General features: G+C 38.2%; 1 protein-coding gene and 1 long non-coding RNA gene across 2 annotated transcripts in view; both read left to right on the forward strand.

Annotated features, from left to right (window-relative positions):
* The window catches only part of LOC133850790 (fasciclin-3), an 86,801-nt gene that overhangs the window by 19,395 nt on the left and 47,399 nt on the right, over positions 1-20,007 (forward strand).
* Positions 967-2,807, forward strand: LOC133844229 (uncharacterized). Its single transcript, XR_009894577.1, has 2 exons — positions 967-2,244; positions 2,303-2,807. It is a non-coding gene; the product is annotated as an uncharacterized LOC133844229 (long non-coding RNA).

Genomic DNA, 20,007 nt, shown 5'->3' on the forward strand with positions numbered 1-20,007 from the left:
TGCAATAATTGCTGCATGTAATTCCCAATTAATACAATTTCAAATGCAAATAATAGTTGTTCTGTTTGCAATTGTGGTTGCCAACTCTGGTAAGCTTTAGCCCACAATTGACTAGTTTTATTATAACGTTCTGCATTCCAGCCTGCTTGATGAAGTGTCCTTTTTGGACATAGTTAACACGGCAAATCAAGTTATCCTTAAATAACTCATTATTTTGTTGTAACTTTATTTTACAATTGCTTACAATATCTTCATTGAATTTATTTTGAATATTTTGTAACAATTTTCCTGTTTATTTGCATCAATATTGTGAAGATATTATTGCACTTTAGTAAACATATTATTTTTGTGTAATTTTCTTTTCTTTTACTTAGGCTTTCTTCATTGGATTTACTAAAAATATTTTGTTACAAATTTCCTGGGCTGGCAATATTCTAAAAAAGCTTTCTTTACTTAAATAAATATAACATTTTATTGCAATTTTCATTTTACAATTGGATTTAATTTCTTCAATTTATTTCTTCTTTCATACATTGGAAATTATATTATATAAATTTCTCTTATCTTTGCTTGCTTCCATTTTCAGTTGGCTTCAAGTTTGTGAAGTTATTAAATGTTTATATTATATTAGTATATTTATTACTAAAATTTCTTCAATGAATTTTCTCATCTCTACTTATTTTCCGCCAACATTTTAAAATAGCTGCACTTACTTTAACTTTCAAGTTGTTCAACTTCTATAAATCCGTGCTGAATTTCTTCATTATTTCCCGCTTAATCTCTCATTTGGATTGCTTATTATTTCAATTAATTTCTCTGATCGCTTCTCTGGCCCCCATTGTTAATCCCCCTTCAGCATGTTCGCCATGTGTCAGTGTTCTTGGAATGCATCGAAGAGTAGCAAGACGATCTATAAATCGACCACCTATCACAGAAACACTGGCAATTGTTTTGCTGCAGAGTGAACGTAGAGATATTGTGTGGCAGCTTCCAGCTGCCACGATCAGCCAGCCCTTTGTTCATTATAATTCTTTTAATTTGCATCGGCATTGCTGTGTAACCTCAGCACAGAAATATTTATTGATTAAAAAGCACAAAGTGGAGGAGCGCGCACAAAGTGAGGCATATTTGAGGCATGCCACTTGACGACAAGTGGCACGCGCATGCAAAATTGCCAAGCGTACTGCCAGATACAGTATCTGTATCTGCATCTGTGACTGCGTCTGTGAATGTGACTGTAACTGCCTAAAATTTATTATGCCCTAATTAGTCATGTTGTGTAAGCATAATACGCATCACTAGGGTTTAGTCTCTCTCTCTGATAGCAGCATAGATTAGGGACGATGTTGGGGGGCGTTTTACGAGTTCTTCGAGTGACAATCGCATGGATGTCGCTCTTATGTATCTGAATCTGTGTGACGTGTGTAACTGTAATATGCATTGCACACGCCCCAACTCTTATCGAACGTCATGTGGCAGCAACATCAGCTGCAGCAGCAGCAGCAGCAGCAGCGTCATCCTCAGTTTACAGTTCCGTTCTGATGCTGCCGGAATTGTCGACAGAGAGCGACAGCAACTCGATGGCTTTCTCTCTGGTATGTTTCATTTGTTTCACAAGTGGCTTCAAGTGTGCGGCTGTTGCACATTCAGCTCATGTCTGCTGCTGCTGCTTTTGTTATTTGTACTTTTTGTTGCCTGCATTTGTTTATGCATCTTTTGCCGTCTGTCGATTGTCGATTGTCGACTGTCGACTGTCGTTGCATGCCTCTGCTGCTGCTGCTGCTTTGTTTATCCATCAATGACGACTGACAAGAAACATGCGACGACGCCCACAAATACAACAATAATAACAACAACAACAACAACACCACAGACAATAAGTTGTCGTTCTTTGCTGGCAGCTCAATTTAATTTGCTTTAATATTTATTCCCTTCATTTCCCTTTGGCAGTCATTGTTTACTTCTCTTCTGCATTCTTCGAATCCCTTTTTTTTATGAATATATGTTTATAAAATATTTCCGTTTTGATTTGACAAGGCGCTGATTGAAATGGGTTAAACATTCATTAGGCGATTTGCATAGCACAGCATCGATTGATTTTTATGCTTTCAATCAACAAAACTTTTCAATTTGCTTCATTAAACGGCCGACAAAGAAAACGAAAGAGAGAAATTCTAAAAGAAACTAATGAAAAAGTGTCGGATAAGTGCAATAAATCAGAGTGATGACCTTTTATTAAAGCTTGTTCTGTTGATTGAAGCAAAGAATTTCGAGCGTCATTTTTAATAATTTCAGTTTGCAGGAGGAAATTAGAAAAATATAATGCGAGAAAGAAAACAGAATGTGAAAGAATCACAGAACGTACAAATGACTCAACATATTCCATGGTCAGACTTGATTGCGGTTCATGATAAACCCGCTTTTGTCGGACTTAAAAAAAAAACAACAGTTAAGTCTCAAATTCGGGTCAATTCTCAATTAAAGCTTTCCCAGGGAACTTCAAACGAAAAAAGCGAAAAAAAAATCACTCGAATCTTGTATTCATTTTCTTATGTTCTTGATGGGCTGATTTAAATGTATTCATTCAATCGTTTAAACATTTTTGCATTTTATTCAAGTTAACAGCTGGGCGGGTAAAAGGTTCAGAGACAAAACTTTTGCGGAAAAACCGAGTTAATTGTTTGGGAAATGGCAAAAACACAACAACAACAAACAAAAACTAAGCAATAAAGAGAAATAACATAACAATAAAGCAAAAGAGTAAGACAAAAAAAAATAAAACAAGAAAAGAAAAACCAAACGTAAAATGCGCTGCATAATAATTATGAGAAAACATAAAAGTAACTAAAAAGCTGAATTAATTATAAGGAAAAATGTTGAAACACATCCACAGAAAACAGAAAACGTGCACATTGAAATGGCCAAGAAAATGTTGCTTGTCCGAGCTCCGACATGTTCATAGATTAAAGGGTGGTAAAGAGGAAGAAAAGGAGGAAGGAAGGTGGCCAACAGTTCTGGGCGTGGCTGGTGAAAACTAGCAGATGTTGAAAGGTCATATGTGTGTGTGTGTGTGTGTGTGAATGGAAAAGGCAAAGAGCTACAGTTGATTGTGGGAACTGACTTAGTCGTAGTCACTTTATAGAGTATCTGTTTGTTTGCTATTGACATTGATCAAGTGGAGGCCAATTAGCAGCTGCCAAACGAAAAAATTGACTCGCCCCCAAGCCAGAAACACACTCACACTCACACACACCCATCTCACATAATATAAAAGAGTTGTTGCTCTCTTTCAAATGGCTTAAATTGTCGCTGCGGGGCAAAGACAAACATGACAGCTCAACTAGGCCTTAAAACACATTAAGGCAGTTCTCATGTGTTTCTTTGGCAACTTTATAATTTGTTGTTTTATGGATGAATCAATAATTTGATTAATTGCCAGAACTTTACTTAAGTTGTGTAAGTCAGCAAAACTAAATGAAACTCTGAATTTATCAATTTAAATGCGACTAATAAGCTACTAAATTCAATTAAAATCATAAGCATAGTAAAGTATTCAAAATATTCTTTTCAATATTTATACAAACCGATATAATTGTAATTCGAAATAAATAAAATAATATATAAACAGAATACTAATTAACTAATCCGCACGTTGACATTCGAGTAATACAATGAAAAATTGCAAAACTTTCAGCTATTACAGAATAAATACTGAATTATACCAAAGTCTATATTCAGTATATCAATATACTATTACATTCAAATTCATCCACTTTTGCATTTTTTTAAACATACCAAATTATTATACCGAAAAAACTACTGAATACCAGGTCTATTTTTAGTATATCGATATACAATTACGTTCAAAATATACTATATACTATACATACATATCTCTTATTATTTCTTACAAAACTACAACTTTGCAATAAGAGTATTTCAAGTGCGTATACGTAACATGTACATTGTACTTTGTTTTAATTGACGCTGGTTGTGTGGGCGTCGCTTTTGTGCAGCCTCAGCTCTCTTTGAGTGGCGCTCTCACCTATTAAATTTGTATTCAAGGTGGAACCAATTGGGTCTCGCTTGGATCTCTTAACAATTTCCTGCAATTTGCCATTGCGACGCACATGGCAAATCAAATTGAAGCGTAAAGCTTCGTTTTCTTCTATTTTTCTTTCAATTTCAACCAACTTATTCTGTAGTTTTTTTTCTCGCTTTGCAATTATTTTGCAGTTGTTGAAGTATTTGTTTTATTGCTACGTTTGTATCTGTGTAAAAATTTGTAAATACGACAAAACAATTAGACAGAAGAAGAGGAGAAGTTGGAGAAGGGAAGAACTTCAACGCTCGACATGTGCACAATTCTCATGTGCCAGCTTCAATTTGTATTTAGTTTTTTCTTTTTTTTGTATTTTCATCTCAATTTTTTGTTGCTTTTGTGCTGCTTTTTGTAATTGCAACATAATTTGCCATTACACGCTGCTTCTTCTTGTTGTTGTTGTTGCCAGAGCTGAGTTTTGTGGGTCTCTGGGTCTCTCCCCAGCTGTTGCGAATTGCAAAAGAGACAGACAGAGAGAGAGAGAGAGAGAGAGAGATAGAAGGAGGAATGCAGACAAAGACGAAGACAATTACAAGCAATTAGAAATGAATTGCTCGAAAATGGCAAACTTTAGAAACAATGCAAACTGTAGCTAAAGTTTCGGTTTGTCTAACCATTCAACTCCATGTGCGTGTGTGTATGTGTATGTGAGTGTGAGTGGGTGTGGCTGAATGTGTGTGCTTGTTTTCTTTGTAAACCTTTGTGCTAGCTAAAGACATGGTCCATGTATAAATTGGGTTTGACTAGTGGAAGTCTTTTTGAGAGTTGCCAGATCTAAATGTAATTAATATTGCAATTGAACAAGTTTACAACTTTCGAACTGAAATAGCTTAAGGGGTCAGTCAGTCAATTCATTACAATGCAGCAGACTTTAAAAGCAGATATAAATGCAAATTTATAATTTATAAAAGAATGATATTAAAGCGTGGTTTGCGCAGTTTACAAAATGTTCACAGTTTGCTGTGACTTTTTTACAACTTCCATTTAATTACCGACTGCCAGGGATATCGCTATTTTCGACAAAGATACAGACACAAAGCTATAGAATGTGAAGTAAATGGCGAGAGGCAAAAGATACAGATAGAAATGTGCAGATACTCGTTTTTTTGGTCGAAACTTATTCACACTCGGAGTCTGGCTGTCGCAATCTTTTACTCTTTTACAAAAGATAAGCTGCAATTAGTTGCAAATTTTGTGGCACACATTGGACAAGCGCTCCCCCAGCTGTATGTGTGTGTGTGTGTGTCCCTGGGGCATGTTTTGTGCAGCAGCAGCAACAGCAACTGCAACTGTATCTGTAACTCGCATATACATGATTTTTTGTGTGTTTGACCGAGCGGACCGTTGCCGGCAGCTACAGAGCGGATACAGATGCAGATACAGATGCATTTTGCAGCCATAGATGCAGATACAAATGTGAATACAAATGCTAAAGACAAAGCAACAACAACAAAAAAAGAGGCAACCAGTTAAATGGCAATGCGTGTTCCGTTCGTGTTTGGTGCTCATTGTATGAACAATGAATGGCAACATGTTGTTGTCCACAGCAGCAACAACAACGCGACTTGCAACAAAAGCAACAACTACATTTTGTATGTGCGGACTGTTTTACATTTTTGCTAAACTATTTTTGTGCATTTTCAACATTTTTAACATTTAAAACTCGACAAGCGTGTGCACACTTTTTGCACCGACTGTGACTGTGATGTTGCCCAGTTACAACCGGCAGGCACTGTTCATGTTGCTGCTGTTGTTCTAGTTGTTGTTCTCGTTCTCGTTCTCATTCTCATTCTCGCATTCTCGTTACTCTTATTTGTTGTGTATGAAAACGTAATTAACAACATTTTCCTACACTTTTAGTTCACTTTTTGTTACAACTCTTTAGGGATGTACCCCATGGGTAAGGAGAGGCAGACGAAAGGGGCAGGCCACATGCCAGAACAAAATGATATAACTTATGGCCTCGTTTGTAGCCGATTGCTGTTGTTGTTGTTGTTGTTGTTACTCTGGCAATTAAGTTACTTCAAATATTTCTGCTCTAGACTCGATGAATAATTGACTTTCTTTTATGATTATCGTTTTTTTTTTTTGTACTTTAGCATAAACTCGTATCAAACTCAATTTGTCGAGGGCCCCTTAAGTGTCGCTTTGATTGTGCATTAAATAAATAAAATTAATGAAATAAAACAGAGTCAAATATTGGCTACAAACAACATTCATAAAACAAAAACGAACGAATGGAAAATGAAAACATTTTCAATTGGTAAAGTTCAAGCCCAGCTACTTAAAGGGAACTTGCCACTTGAACCCCGACTGTTGTGGCATGCTGTGGCAGTCAGGCAGGCAGGCAGCAGCAACAACAAATTAATATGCATACACTCGTTACTTCAATTTGGAATATGTGTGCTACTCTACTTAGGGAGGGTCAAGATGAGTGTGTGCCTGTGTGTGCTACACTCAGTAAATAATCAGTCAGAGATCAGCAAGAATTAAATATTCTACATACATATATGCTGTATGCTGATGATGATGATGATGAAATTCCTCTACAACAACAGAAAAAAGACTCGAGTTGGGTTTAAGAAACTTACAAAAATGTGTGTTCTTTGTTAATTTTTAAATTTAGAATGCTTTGCATGTGTGTGTGTGTGTGTCCACATTATTTATGTTGATGACGAAAATTATTATAAAGCTGTTTGCGTCATCAGCAGAGCAACAGTCAAATAAAGTTCATTCAACAAATATATTTTTGTGAGCTGTTCTTAGAGTCAAACAAGACTTAGAAACTTTGGAAGACTTTTTCGGCAGAAAAACATTTGCTATAAATTTGTTTCTTAAGCTTAAGTGAATGCATTATTATTAGCAAAAGTTCAGCACAATAAATAATAATAAAATAATAGGCATACTGAAATCTGGTCTTGGCTGCTTTGGCTGACAATCCAGCATATTATGTACTCTATTTTTAATGAATTACTTTATCAATATATCAAAAATAGAATAGAAAGGTATTTCACAGTCTAGAGAATTCGACTATAGCTTTCTTTCAATTTGAGAAAGATCTCAACTTGCTTTTAAAAACAATTCAATGAAATCTATGTTAGCTAAACAAAATTACACAACATATAAAATCAACACTTATTTGAAGCAATTTTCTTTTCGTATAATTTCCTATTATTATAGGCCCACACAATAGCTGTATTTTATGTTATTCTATAATTCCCAAGACCAATCTATAAGCTGCCCACATTGTCCGAAATCTCAATTAGCGCTTACACCGAAATTTCCAACCGGAAATTGCTTAAAATGCATTAATTGCCTCCACACATCGAGATTGATCTGAAAGAGACCTAAGCTTCGGCAACAACAGTATCTGCAACTCAAGCGATTGTTGCCACCGCAATCAGAGAGTTCAGACCGTAGCCAGTTCGCTGCTGAACTGAACTGAACTGAACTCAACTAAACTGAAAGCCACAACAATCAACAGCAACACCGCACGAATCAAAGCCAAATCAAGCAACGGGCTTCGTTATGATTTTGAGCCAAGCCAAATGCCAATTGGGTAGCTTTAATTACTAGCTTCTGGTTAGGCCACAGTTAGAGTTGCATGCAACAAATTACCAACAAAAGTGGCAGCTCGTTATGCACAAATATATCCATATTGGAAGAGCAGGAGGAGCTCTGCTCTGCTCTGGTTTGGTCTGGACAGGTCACAGCTCCTAATAAATCGAGCAAATCGTCAAAGTCGACTAATGACATCGCCAGCATATGAAATCGGTTAGACCAAGCTCTTCCTCCTTCTCCTTCTCCTTCTCCTCCTCCCCCTTCTCCTTGTTCGAGTTTGGTTTGGGTCTTGAGCGTCTTGGCTGCCTGAAGGCAGTCAGCCAACATGCATAAGCAAAGATAGTCATCATCAAGGCGAGCGCATTAATGACTCAGTGAGCACTGAGAGGGGGGGGGCAACAATTGTTGTGGCTTTGCATTTGCGGTGCAATTTATATGCAGCGATTGCAATTGCAATGCGTGGTGCACAAAACGCATACAAATGTAATTTGTGCAATGCGCTCTAAATGCAAACAGCAGCTAAGGGCTAAGGGCTAAGAGAGAGGGAGAGCGGGTGAATGGAGGCCAGACAAGGCGCATATGAAATCAGTGGCAAGCAAACATGCACATTACATGGCGGCTCATTTTGGTGAATAATTGAGACAATTACGCATACGCCATGTGAAGTGTGCGGCGCTGATGGCAAAGCAGATGAAGGCAACAGTTGAGATGACTTGATAAGGTACACGGCAAAGTGTGCCAGAGAGAGAGAGAGAGAGACAGGGGCAGAGTAACCAGATAAACGATCGCAAGCGGAGAGTAAATGAGAGTTCAACTTAAAAAGAGTTATAAAAAAAATATTATAATAAAAATGAAGTCATTAAAATGACACTTCAGTTAAGTTTTTAACGTTTTTGTCTAGGTAATTTCAATATTATTAATTAATGTGGAAAAGTTCAAAACTTGAGTTTATTTCGAGTCATTCGATGTTCTTAAAGGTATAAGAAGGAAAGTATTACAAAAAGAAGGAACATTAAAATAAAAATGAACATATTAAATGGCTTTTTTAGTTACTTTTGTTTACATTTCTGCTTAAATAATTTCATGTTAAATGCAAAGAATATTATTATAAAAAAGCGGCTTCAATTTTTGCATAACTTCGTGTTCTCCCTGTATTTAAATATTATCCTAAATGATTTCTAGAAACTGTTTCCACAGAAATAGAAGTAACTTCTTTTGCTAAATACTAATTCTACATATTCTTCAGTTCAACTTAAAACTTGTTCTGCTTTACATGAATTTTTGAAGCTCGCTTTTCTTCGTCAGTTGAACTAGCATTCAATAGATTAAATAACATACCTAATTAAAAAAAGTATATTATCAGCTTACTTTACATTAATATTTATAGCTAACAATATGCACTTGCATTAAATTTAGTGCAATTTCTTTACGACTCTTCAAATGCATTAATTAATTTCACCAAATAGTTCAAGTTTATGCACACATTGAATGAATTTCTGAGCTTGTTATTTTGCTGTTAAATATTATCAATAGCAAGTCAAACAAGCCCACACGCTTAATGTACTTTCAATAAATTGCTAGCACAAGTTGCCACTTATCTGTGACTCTATAAATCGAAATACAATTAATTTTCCCACATATTTTCAGTCGGTTGACATATTTAGTTAATTGATGAAATTGCTAAAAATAAATATGCTTCGCATGCTACAATAGACAGCTTTTCATTGCCAGCGAAATGACCTCCAAGCCAATAACAATAAATACCGAGAAAAAACAATTAAATAAATATTTTATAATGAAAAGCAAATTAAATAACGTCAATAGCTGGGAAAACCAGTTCGCTGTCAGCTGTCAGAGAAGGGAGACGAGGAGTTTATAAAAAACTTTCACGTGTCGCACGTTGATAAAGATTTAAAAGACCGAGACAATAATAATTATAATTAATTATGAAATTATTACGCGCAGTTGCAATGCGTGTATGTGTGTGTATGTGTGTGTGTGTTGCAGCTGCTGTAAAATGTTGCAAGTAAAAAAAAAGCGAAAAGAAAAGCCGTGAAAAGCGAATGTCAACAAAAAAGCGAAAATTACTTTCGCCAGGTAGCATTAAGTGGCCGCTCAACACAGCAGCAGCAACAGCAACGACAACAGCAAAAGCAGCTGCCACGCCCCTCCAGCTAAAGCGCAATGCAATTTGCATGTTTGCTGTCGCTGACGCTGACGCTAGATGGCGCTGTACGAGCAGCAACAACAACAACTACAACAACAGCGGCAATCAATCTAATTACTGTCAATTTGTGCAAACGACGCGTTGGACGCTCAAGGCAAGAGGAAAAAAAAGTAAATATAAAAACGATGGAGGAAGACAAAAAACAAACGCGTAGAGCGCACTTCAATTAGGCTGCCACGCCTCCCACCAGCCAGCGTTATGGGCGGCAGGTTATTGGGTCGTCATCGTCATCGTCATCATGCTGCTATAAGTGCAACGCACTTGCCGGCTGTCAACTAAAATGGAAAGCTAACATCAATTAAGCGACGACAACAACGTCGCGTCCATAAAAAGTTGCCTGATCTCGTCTCTGGCCATCGGCTTGGCTCGCCTCCTGGCTGCATTTACAATTAATTTATGAGCTCAGCTCAGCTCGCTGTCTGTCTGACTGTCTGTCTGTCTGGCTGTTGTGTGGCAGCTTTCACATCTGGCCATAGATAAGTCGCACATAGTCCAGTCGGATTCGCAATTCAAGTCGGCTTAGTCAACAGTTTGAGTCTGCCAAAAGTCTCGCGTCACTTTTATGGACATTACTTGTTACTTTTTATGACGTTCTAGCTGCAACGTTGACTGCCACTGCAACTGCAACTTCTACTCTGTGCATTTGTGCAGTTGTAAGCCATACTAATCCTGTCCAGCAATTTGGCAGCAGTGACCAGGCTCAGCTGGCATATCAAAGTGAAAGGGTTTTATTTTCAGCCAGATCACCACTTGGCCATTGGCCATGGCACCGAAATGGCTAACAAAGACATGAAACCGCACTCTCTCAAACACACACACACACACTTGCAACACACACACACACACATATTTGGGGTCACTTTGCATTTTCGGTTTGTTTGTTTATTTGCGCTTACCTATTACACGTTGTAGCCACACCCAACAACTCTCTCCCTCTCTCCCTTTCGCTCTCTCTGCCCTCAACTTCTCTGCGGTCTTTCTGACTGTCTGTCTGCCTGGCTGTCCGAATGTTTTGCCATTGCTGGCTAATCCGTTGCCATTTTGGTCGAAACTGCAAAAACATAAACTGCTATCCTGATACCCTAAATGCATCAAGTCGACCACAAGCTGCACTGCAAAGTCATTGACTTTAAAAGTATGCACTTAAAACTATTGTTAATCAATATTACAATATATAAATGCACAATAATTGAAATCAAGTAAAAAGATTTGAAAAAGAAAATGAAATAAAGAAACAAATGAATTAAAAGCAAAAAATTGTTAAACAAAACGCGATCTATTTTGAATAAAAATAAGTTATTATTATTCTTATAATAGACCCAATTATTGTACCACAAAAATACAGAAAATATACCGAGTGGTATATTGATATAGTACTATTCAAAATAAACCATAGAGTGCAAAATATGCCAGATTGTCAACTTAAAATTAAATCAATTTTAAATTTGAAGAAAAACTTCAAGTCATTACAACATAAAACAAATTACGAATGAATGAAACGGATGGTTATAAAACAAGTAAATTTTATTATACATATATCCAATTAAATTTAAATTAAAAGTCTAGGAAAAAATATAAAATTATTACAAACAAAGCATGTCAATTGACAAACTCAACATAAAAAAAATGATTTCCAATAACCTTTAATAATATTCAAAGCCTTGCGAAATAAATAAAAATGTTTTACTTTTCATTAGGTAAAAAAAAAACAATATTAATGTATTGAAAATATTAAAATGTCAAGAAAGCTTTCAAAGTTAATACAATGAAAACAAAAGAGAATGCATCAAAAAATAAAAGCGTTTAAAATCATTCAACGTCAACCAAATTACATTAATTTGTTTTATAATAAACTGTTTAAGTACTGAGAAAAGAATGTTTAATAACAATAACTATTTTATCAAAAATTGAATAGATTTAACTATGACAAACGCTGTCACAAAGTCATGAATGCCGTTTGGCATGCATTCAAATTACAAAGCGAACATTGGCAGTCATCCGCCCATGCAGCATGTAGCCGGTAGCAGCAAGTGGCATGCAGCATGAAGCATGCAGCATGCAGAGTTGTACTGCAGGTGGTGTTGCTACAAGAGAGCTAGCTGGGGCGTGGCTCAGGTGGCAAGTGGAGATGGCTTTTGTTTTCTGCCAGCAAGCAAGTAAGCCAAATGCTGATGCCTCCCTCCCCTCCCTCTGCTCTGCTCTGCTCGTCTCACCAATTTCTACCTGGCTGGCAACACTTTTTGGTGTTGCTTTCAATTTGGCTGCCTTTGCAGTTGCTTCCGCTTTTTTTGTTTTTGCATTGTTGCTATTGTTGTTGCTGTAAAGTTTGCCATTTCCGGCGCGCTCATGCGTATAATTTTTGCTTGAAGCTGTCGCTGAGTACGACGAAACAATGCCGCCCAAAAAAAACAAAAGCAAAAGAAAGTCTATCCACCTCCCTCTCCTCCCACCACCCAAAAGTGGTGATGAAGGAAAGCGAAGGCAAAAGCACAGCAAACACAGCAGAACACAACAGTGAACAACAACAGCCGTAGCTAAAGCTGGGCCAACGTGACGTATGCGCAACGCAATACAAAAAACAAAAATAGGAAAGAAACGAAAGAAAATTGGCACAACTCGTGCATTTTCACCATGTTTGAAGTTTGAAATGGGCAGCTGATATTTCGGACAGGTTGAAATTTTATGCAGCGCCGATTGAGCTGAGGAGGGAAAAAGATTGTGGGCGGTTGATTACATTTTGTCGCTAGCTTAAAGCTTAAATTATGGCTTACACACTGACAATTGTGTGAGTGGGCCAGGCATGACGGCAGGACTTACATTGCAGCTCAATGAATGGCAGAGCAGGACAATGGAGGCACAGGACATGCTGGTCTCGAGATCGCTGTGCACAGTTTTTATGGCCATGGCCCAGGCTTTGTGTTCGGTTTTTTCTTGCTGTAAATTCCAGTGGCATTTCTTTTTTTTTGTTGTTCCTGTGACAGAAAGCTGAAGTGCAACAACGGCATTCGAACAAACTGCTTGTTAAAAATGTGCATTTAATCAAGAAAGCCTTTGGCAGCTTGTAAAACTCCCACGCTGTGGCTTTAAACTTTTCTTTTTGGACAAACACTTGAACTTTATTTATCTAGCTTTTGCATCAACACGCAGCACGAAGTGCCAGCTCCCCCGTCCCGCTCCCCTTCGTGTGTCCAAGCAACGACCCTCAATGCAATCAAGTCACAGACTGCATTCAAGCATGGAAGAAACACCACCTGCTGCTATTGCACACGCAACACGATAACAGCAACAACAACAACAATAGCAACAACAACAGGTGGCACTTGGCTTCGTCATCATCGCCATAAATGGTCACGCTCACGTACACCTCGTTACAAAAGTTTCCCCTCGCCTCGCCTCCCCACCGCAGCCCGCAGTCAGCGCTGCCGGTCTCAAATGCCCCATAGTCATCGCTTTTGGTTAGATTATCCCGTGGCGCACTTTTGCGGTGCCCATTTCCATTTCCATTGCTGCCATTGCAATTCCAATTTCACAATTTAGATGGCGCATTGGAAGCAAGCAAGCAAGCCATAAGTTAACCAACTCCCTAGAATGCTTAGGCAGTTGCTAGACATTACACGATTTTACCCTGTTTCAAATACGAATCTCAAGCCATGCAAATTGCTTGTGAACACACGCACATACACACACACACAACCACTCAGCTGACAAGTAAGCGAAGGCAACGCAACAAGAATAAGAAAATCCGAGCAGAAACAAACGGAACAAATGAAACGTTGAGACTGCCACCGCAATGAGGCCAATGATGAACGCAAATCAGGTACAATGGTTGCCACAAGGGGAATTCAATTGAAGCAGGTACAAAAATTTGCATAGAACATTTTCACAATTACATGAAGCAAAATATTATAAAAGCAGAATATACATAGATTGAAATATTTGTGTAATAAAAGCAGATTGTTTAGACAACAATTTACCTTATAGGAATATAATAAATTTGCAGCATAAAAACATAGCATAAAACATTTTTAAAAAAATTGCATTCATCAACAGTATATAGAAGAAAAAGATTAAAAAGATAGGTCTTTTTTAGAATCTATACAGAATTATTTAATAAGCATAAGGACTTATTTTTTAAAACAATTATTTACTTTACTTGAAAATCAAAAAATCATATATATATTCTTAATAAAATATGTATGCATATTGTTTTCAAAATTCTAGTATTATAAAGAATTCAATTTGGGTTAATATCTATAACTCAAATTTAAATCTAGGGTACGTAACGTAACTAAGGACTTTAGCTTACCAAATCAATGTACTACTACTCCATTAATATACTGTAATGAGTACTAAAAATACTGCTTTAACATGATTATATTACATTTCGTAAGCATTTCATTCACTTTTTTAACGATTTACTTAAGCATTTCATACTGAAAATTATTCCCAAAGTACAGCTAGAGGAACTAAGGCCTTCAGCCTACTAAATCAATGTACCATTGCTAAAAAAATATACTGTAATGCATATTAAAAATACCTTTTCCACATTTCATAATCATTTCATTCACTTTTTGAATAAACAACAATAGCAGACATTTCATATACATATATTTTTTTCTATAGCTAAAAAGTAATTTCGATGGTGACTTTCGTTTGTGCATTCAGTTAATCGATTTCTAACGATTTATTTAACTGCACACATTCAATACACTTCATCCCACTGTGGCACATATCCCACAAACACACACACACAGATACTCGCGCACTCACGGTCACATATACAATTACACATACCACATTGACTTGGCTTCCTTCGCTGCACTTAATGCACACGCTTCAGGGAGTTTATTGAAAACTTTGTCGTGCCAAAAGCAAGTAGCTGCGGCACCGAGGCAGGGGCATGTTACAAGTGGCATAGCTATACAGTGAAGAGGGGGAGGGAGGGAGCGAGGATGTGCTTGGGACAGTACACAAAAGACAGGTATTATGTGAGCCAAGCATATTTGGTTGGAGCATCTGAGCAGGTTGTCGACGTCGTCGTCGTCGTTGTCGTTGTTGCCGCTTCAATGCTGACACAATGCAGCGAACGCGGTCCACAGTTGCCACGGCTATTGTCTGCCACCGAGCGCAACCCTTTGAGAGCCACCCAACCCAACACCGCACACACCTCCCTCCCCTAACCTATTCCTTTCCCGCGGTAACATGTTCTGCCTTCGCGTCTTAAGTAGCTTCACAGTGGGCTGACTGCAGATCTTATGAATGCGAAGCATGTTGATAACGCATTCGGTTCTAGAAGCTCCCTTTCTACTCCCTACTTGCTTTTTATGCACTGTACGTGTTCAGGACACGTTATGGTCATGCCAAAACGGATGATGATGGCGATTATGAAGATAGCTTGCAGAAGATAGCGCTTGCCAGCAGCAGCAGCAGCAGATGCAGATAAAACGCCCGCGCATGTGACTGCCAAAGGATTTTTATTGATTTCAACAAAAAGTTCGTGACTGCTCCTTACAGCCAACGCCAGCCAGAAGTGCAGCCAATCTCTCCTCCTACACATGCTAACGTTGGCTTACAGGCATCATCGTTTTGGCATTGTTAGCCAAGTTGGCCCTTTGTTTGAGCCCACTTTCCCAACGAAGTCGAAACTGAAGTCTGAAGTGATTGGCTGCGTATGGGAATTGAGCGCGAAAATAGCTTCATTATTTAAAGTACTTAGACGCCACAGCTCGTCAGGATGTGCCAGGATATGCCAGGATGTGTGTGTGCTGTTCATCTGTGCATTGGGACAAGGCTAAACAACATCAGAAAAATAAGAGCCGAGAATGAGAATGAGAGTGAGAGCTGAGAGCACAAAAAACTGAAATGGAAATTGCCTAAATAATTTGTATACCTCGGAGACATTGCGTCCATGCATTCAATTGAATGATTCCGACTGAGTGAAGATACCAAAAGCAAAATCGAATACATTCGTTACACATTTTCTTTTTCTTGCGCTTCCTTTGTCAACTCTGAGTTTGTCAAGCGTTAACATGTGTTTAAAGCGAAGATTACAGAGTCTTTAAAGGGACATTTTTGAGGCAACTCTTTAATATCGAAATGCATAAATTAATAATACGCTAACCTCAGCTCAGCATTTGAATTGCACAATTCAACATCATCATTTCCTTACTGTAACAACAAACAATTGTTGCGGTGCATTATTAAACTTGCAGAGCGAACTCATGGGAAAAAACAAACCATAATAAATAGTTTGAAAAAGAGAGGAGAATGCGAGGAATGTAAATCGAATGCATGACAAAATATGGCAACAGACGATAGACAGAGTTAGACACTGAACCGGAATGTGCCGCAACGCGAGATTCCATCACCATCACCAAACTCACCAAACAGTGTAGAATATAACCGATAAAAGGTTGAACAAAATGTTGGCTAGCAAAAATTTGTCATCACTGCAGGAAGCCGGAAACTAGCAACAGTTACTGTTTGCACTCGTTGTTGTTGTAGTTGTTATAGTTGTTGTCACGCCTGGTGCCAGAACTTTATTTGTATTTGTTCGTTTCCCTCTGTTTCCCCTGTCTACCTTACCATTAACCAACCTTATCAACAGGGCGCGTTATTTCTTTTTCTTTTTTTTGCTCTGGGCGTTTTTTTTTGCGCTTCGTTTTTTGCACTCGCAATGATTGCAGGTTCAATGTACCTGAGATCCAGCGCTCAAGTGAAACATGCAAAATATATGTAAATTATGACATAACACAAAAGCCAGATAAAGCAGAAGAACAAGTGCTGAGGGTGGCAGGTGACATTAGGTGTAAAAGTTGCCGTATTAACCACCTGTTGTACTTCTGAAGAAGTAAGGAGAAGGAGGTGGGAAAGACACACACAAGCAAACCCCTTTTTCTATCTTGGCAAAAGAAAAACGCGTGTGGCGGAAAAGCAACTACAAAATGTGTTTATTATGTGCTGCGCGGCGGTGGTGACTGCGGTGTATTGCTCGAGTGTGTGTGAGTGTGTGTTAGTTGTCTAATGGGGCATATGTGCGATACACATTATATTAAGTAAATAAATGTGCCTTAGAGACTCGCAAGACATTGCGGAAATTTGCATAGAAAAATACGTTGATTTGACATGTGAAGTTGTATAGACAGAACAATGGCGGGGGACTGCATATGAAATGAGCCAAGAAAAAGCTGAATAGCAAATAAACATCGATAATGTATAAAGAAAAACAGACAAATGTGAAGCTGGAGCTAACGAGCAGTGAATGTTTGGAAAATAGTTGAAATAATAAGTAACAAATGCATTAAAGAAGAGGGAAAGGAAACAGAAATAATCTTAAATTTAAGTAGCATGAAAAAAAAACCAAGTTTAATTCAATAAAGTTTAATAGATGCTACTTTTGGGTAAAGCGGATTCTCCACATCGATAAAAAATATAATACAATAAAACTCTATTTAACATTTAAGAAGTCAAGGGGGTCGACTGTAAGATACTCGCTTCACATTTTCAAAGAACAGAATAATATACTAATATACAGCAGACTACTAAAATATACCACAGGCTGTATTTGGTATATCAATGTAGTACAAAATATGCCAGATTGTCAGCCAAAGCAGTTTCTACACTGTGTGTACCGGGAATATAAATGGAACACTACTCTTCTTTCCACTGTTGGCTTAAACTTTAAACTTTAAACTCATCCCATCTCTATGATCTAAAATAACATCAATGTATGAAACAATTTGCAATGATAAAATGCGGTTGAAACTATCGCTGTTATCTCTGATGGCTTTTAACTTTTGCATTTGCCGCTTGCAATGATTTGAGTGAGCAGCTTTTGAAACTAAATCTAAACCATTTATCTTTTCATTTTTCGTTGCAGGTACGTTACGTTGCATTCATGGTTATCTTCATTGTAAAGGTAGGATGGGTTAAATGCCCCAGCTATGCCCTAAAATAAACAACGCTCATGTGGTTTTTACATGTGTGTGTGTGTGGTGAGTACTAAAGTATTTGTGTATGTGTGTGTGCGTCGATAATCCACGCACAAGCCAAACATTTGCGCAGCTTCAGTTTGCGCGGCGGAATACGGATATAAAAAAAAATGAATAAAAATGCTGGCAAAACTGAGCCGCAGGCAACACAAAAGAATCGCAACAGCCACAGCAGCAGCAGCAGCAGCCACAGCAATAGCAACCACTAGACAAAATGTTCACACTTGCAATTAAAAACGAAAAAGGGAGAAAAAGAAATGCTGGAGAGAAATAATAACAAAAAAAAGGAAAAACTAAAACAAGGGAGACGTGCATCAGAACTGGGGCCACTTTATGAGACTGCAATTGGGTCAACAATGCCATAACAGGGCGCCACCTAGCGGCGCTAAACGAATTACAGTGCAAAGCCAAAGTGGCATAAAAATAGAATACACAGAGAGAGGAGCCATGTGCAACGCTCAGCATGCAACACGCAGCGTCGAGAGTTAAGTCCGATGTCTGTTGCATACAAAGTGCAGGCCAAACAGTTTGCAATTAAAATGGGGCCAAGAATGGTGAACAACAATAACAACAACCAACAACCAACAGGCAGCCACAGCAGCCAAGAGCAACTCTAGCAGACCAAAAAGCCCAGTAGTTAACAGTAGCCGGCAAAAGTATGTGCGCACTCTGTATAAGTTCAGGTGTCTGCAAATGAAATTAGAAAACTGCGTCTGACTCGACTTGACCGTAAAAAGCAGCTCCGGCTTCGCTTTGGTTTGCCCATCAGCCACTTGCCACTAGTCCACCAGTCCACCAGTCCACTTGCCACCAGTCCACTTGGTGAATGTTGTTGCTGCTGCTGCAACCGCGACGGCAGATGGAACGTGCAACCATTCGACAGTCAGACTGTCTGTCTGACACGCATTCTAAGCTATGGCGATGGCGATGGCGATGGCGATGGCTATTGCTATAACGATGGCTTTCACATTCCGGGCGCTACACTTGACCAAGTTAACTGGTTGCCAGTTGCCAGTCGCTAGCTATTTCTGTCATTCTAGTTGTTGTTGCTGTTGCTGTCTCGGTTTCAGTCTCGGCTTCAGCTTTGGTTCTATTCCCGCCTGACCACTTAGTGAACCTGCTCGAGGCCACTTTCCCAGTCGCCACCAAACCAATACACACTCACGTACACATACACCAACACACACACACACACACAGACAGACTATCTTCTACTGTTTATTGGATTCCATTCAGCGGCCGCCATTCTCCACTCCACACTCAGCACTCTGCACTCTCAACTTTCGACTGTCGCTTGTGCTCTGTTTTGTATTTGCTAAACATTTTAACATATCTGCGCCCCCTCAACACCCCCTAAGTCCGCTCCCTCACTTCTGTACACTCTACAGAGTTGAGCTTAATGAAAAACACTCAAATCCCGAACGCTTTTGTTCCGGCCAAGTTTAGTGGAAACGCATTGCAGTAACAGCTTCTATCACTAGCCCTTTGCTAAAAGTGGAAAGCGGTCTCTTTTGTTTGCCCTCGTATCCTTTAGCGTTTTAGGCGGCATCATCGATGCTGGGTTTTTGTGGCATCAAAAATGCCAAGCAGTCTTTTAGCGTAATTAAACTTTGGTTTTTTTAACGACACAATCAAGTTACAAAGCGAAAAAGAATGTGCAGCGAATTTCAGGCAGTGAAATGACAAGTTAATAAGTTTATTTGACACAAAATTAGTTTTTAGTTGAGCAATAATAATAAAAATATATTTTTTATATATACTGCACAGTTGTTGCCCCAATTTTGGACTCCTTTCGAAAAGCTGACCCACTGACTGATGACAAATTTCCGTCATGTACACAGCACAAATATTAATTTAACCCCAAACTCATTACAAGCCAAACGTCTGGGTCATTAATAAAAGTCGCCTACGAAACGCAATAAAAGTTCCCAAAAATAAAAAGCCAACTAAATAAAAATAATAACAACAAATCAAAAAAAAAAAAAAAAAAAAAACGAGCAACAAGAAGACAAATGATTGACTATAAATTCAGCTGTGAAGGTCTTGAAAAGCCCGAGAAATAAACAAAAGCAACAAAGACAAAGAGAACGAATGAAATGCTGTAACAAATTGACTTTCACTTTAAT

The sequence above is a fragment of the Drosophila sulfurigaster genome, chromosome 2L (genome assembly GCF_023558435.1).
Source record: "Drosophila sulfurigaster albostrigata strain 15112-1811.04 chromosome 2L, ASM2355843v2, whole genome shotgun sequence".
Lineage (NCBI taxonomy): Eukaryota > Metazoa > Arthropoda > Insecta > Diptera > Drosophilidae > Drosophila > Drosophila sulfurigaster.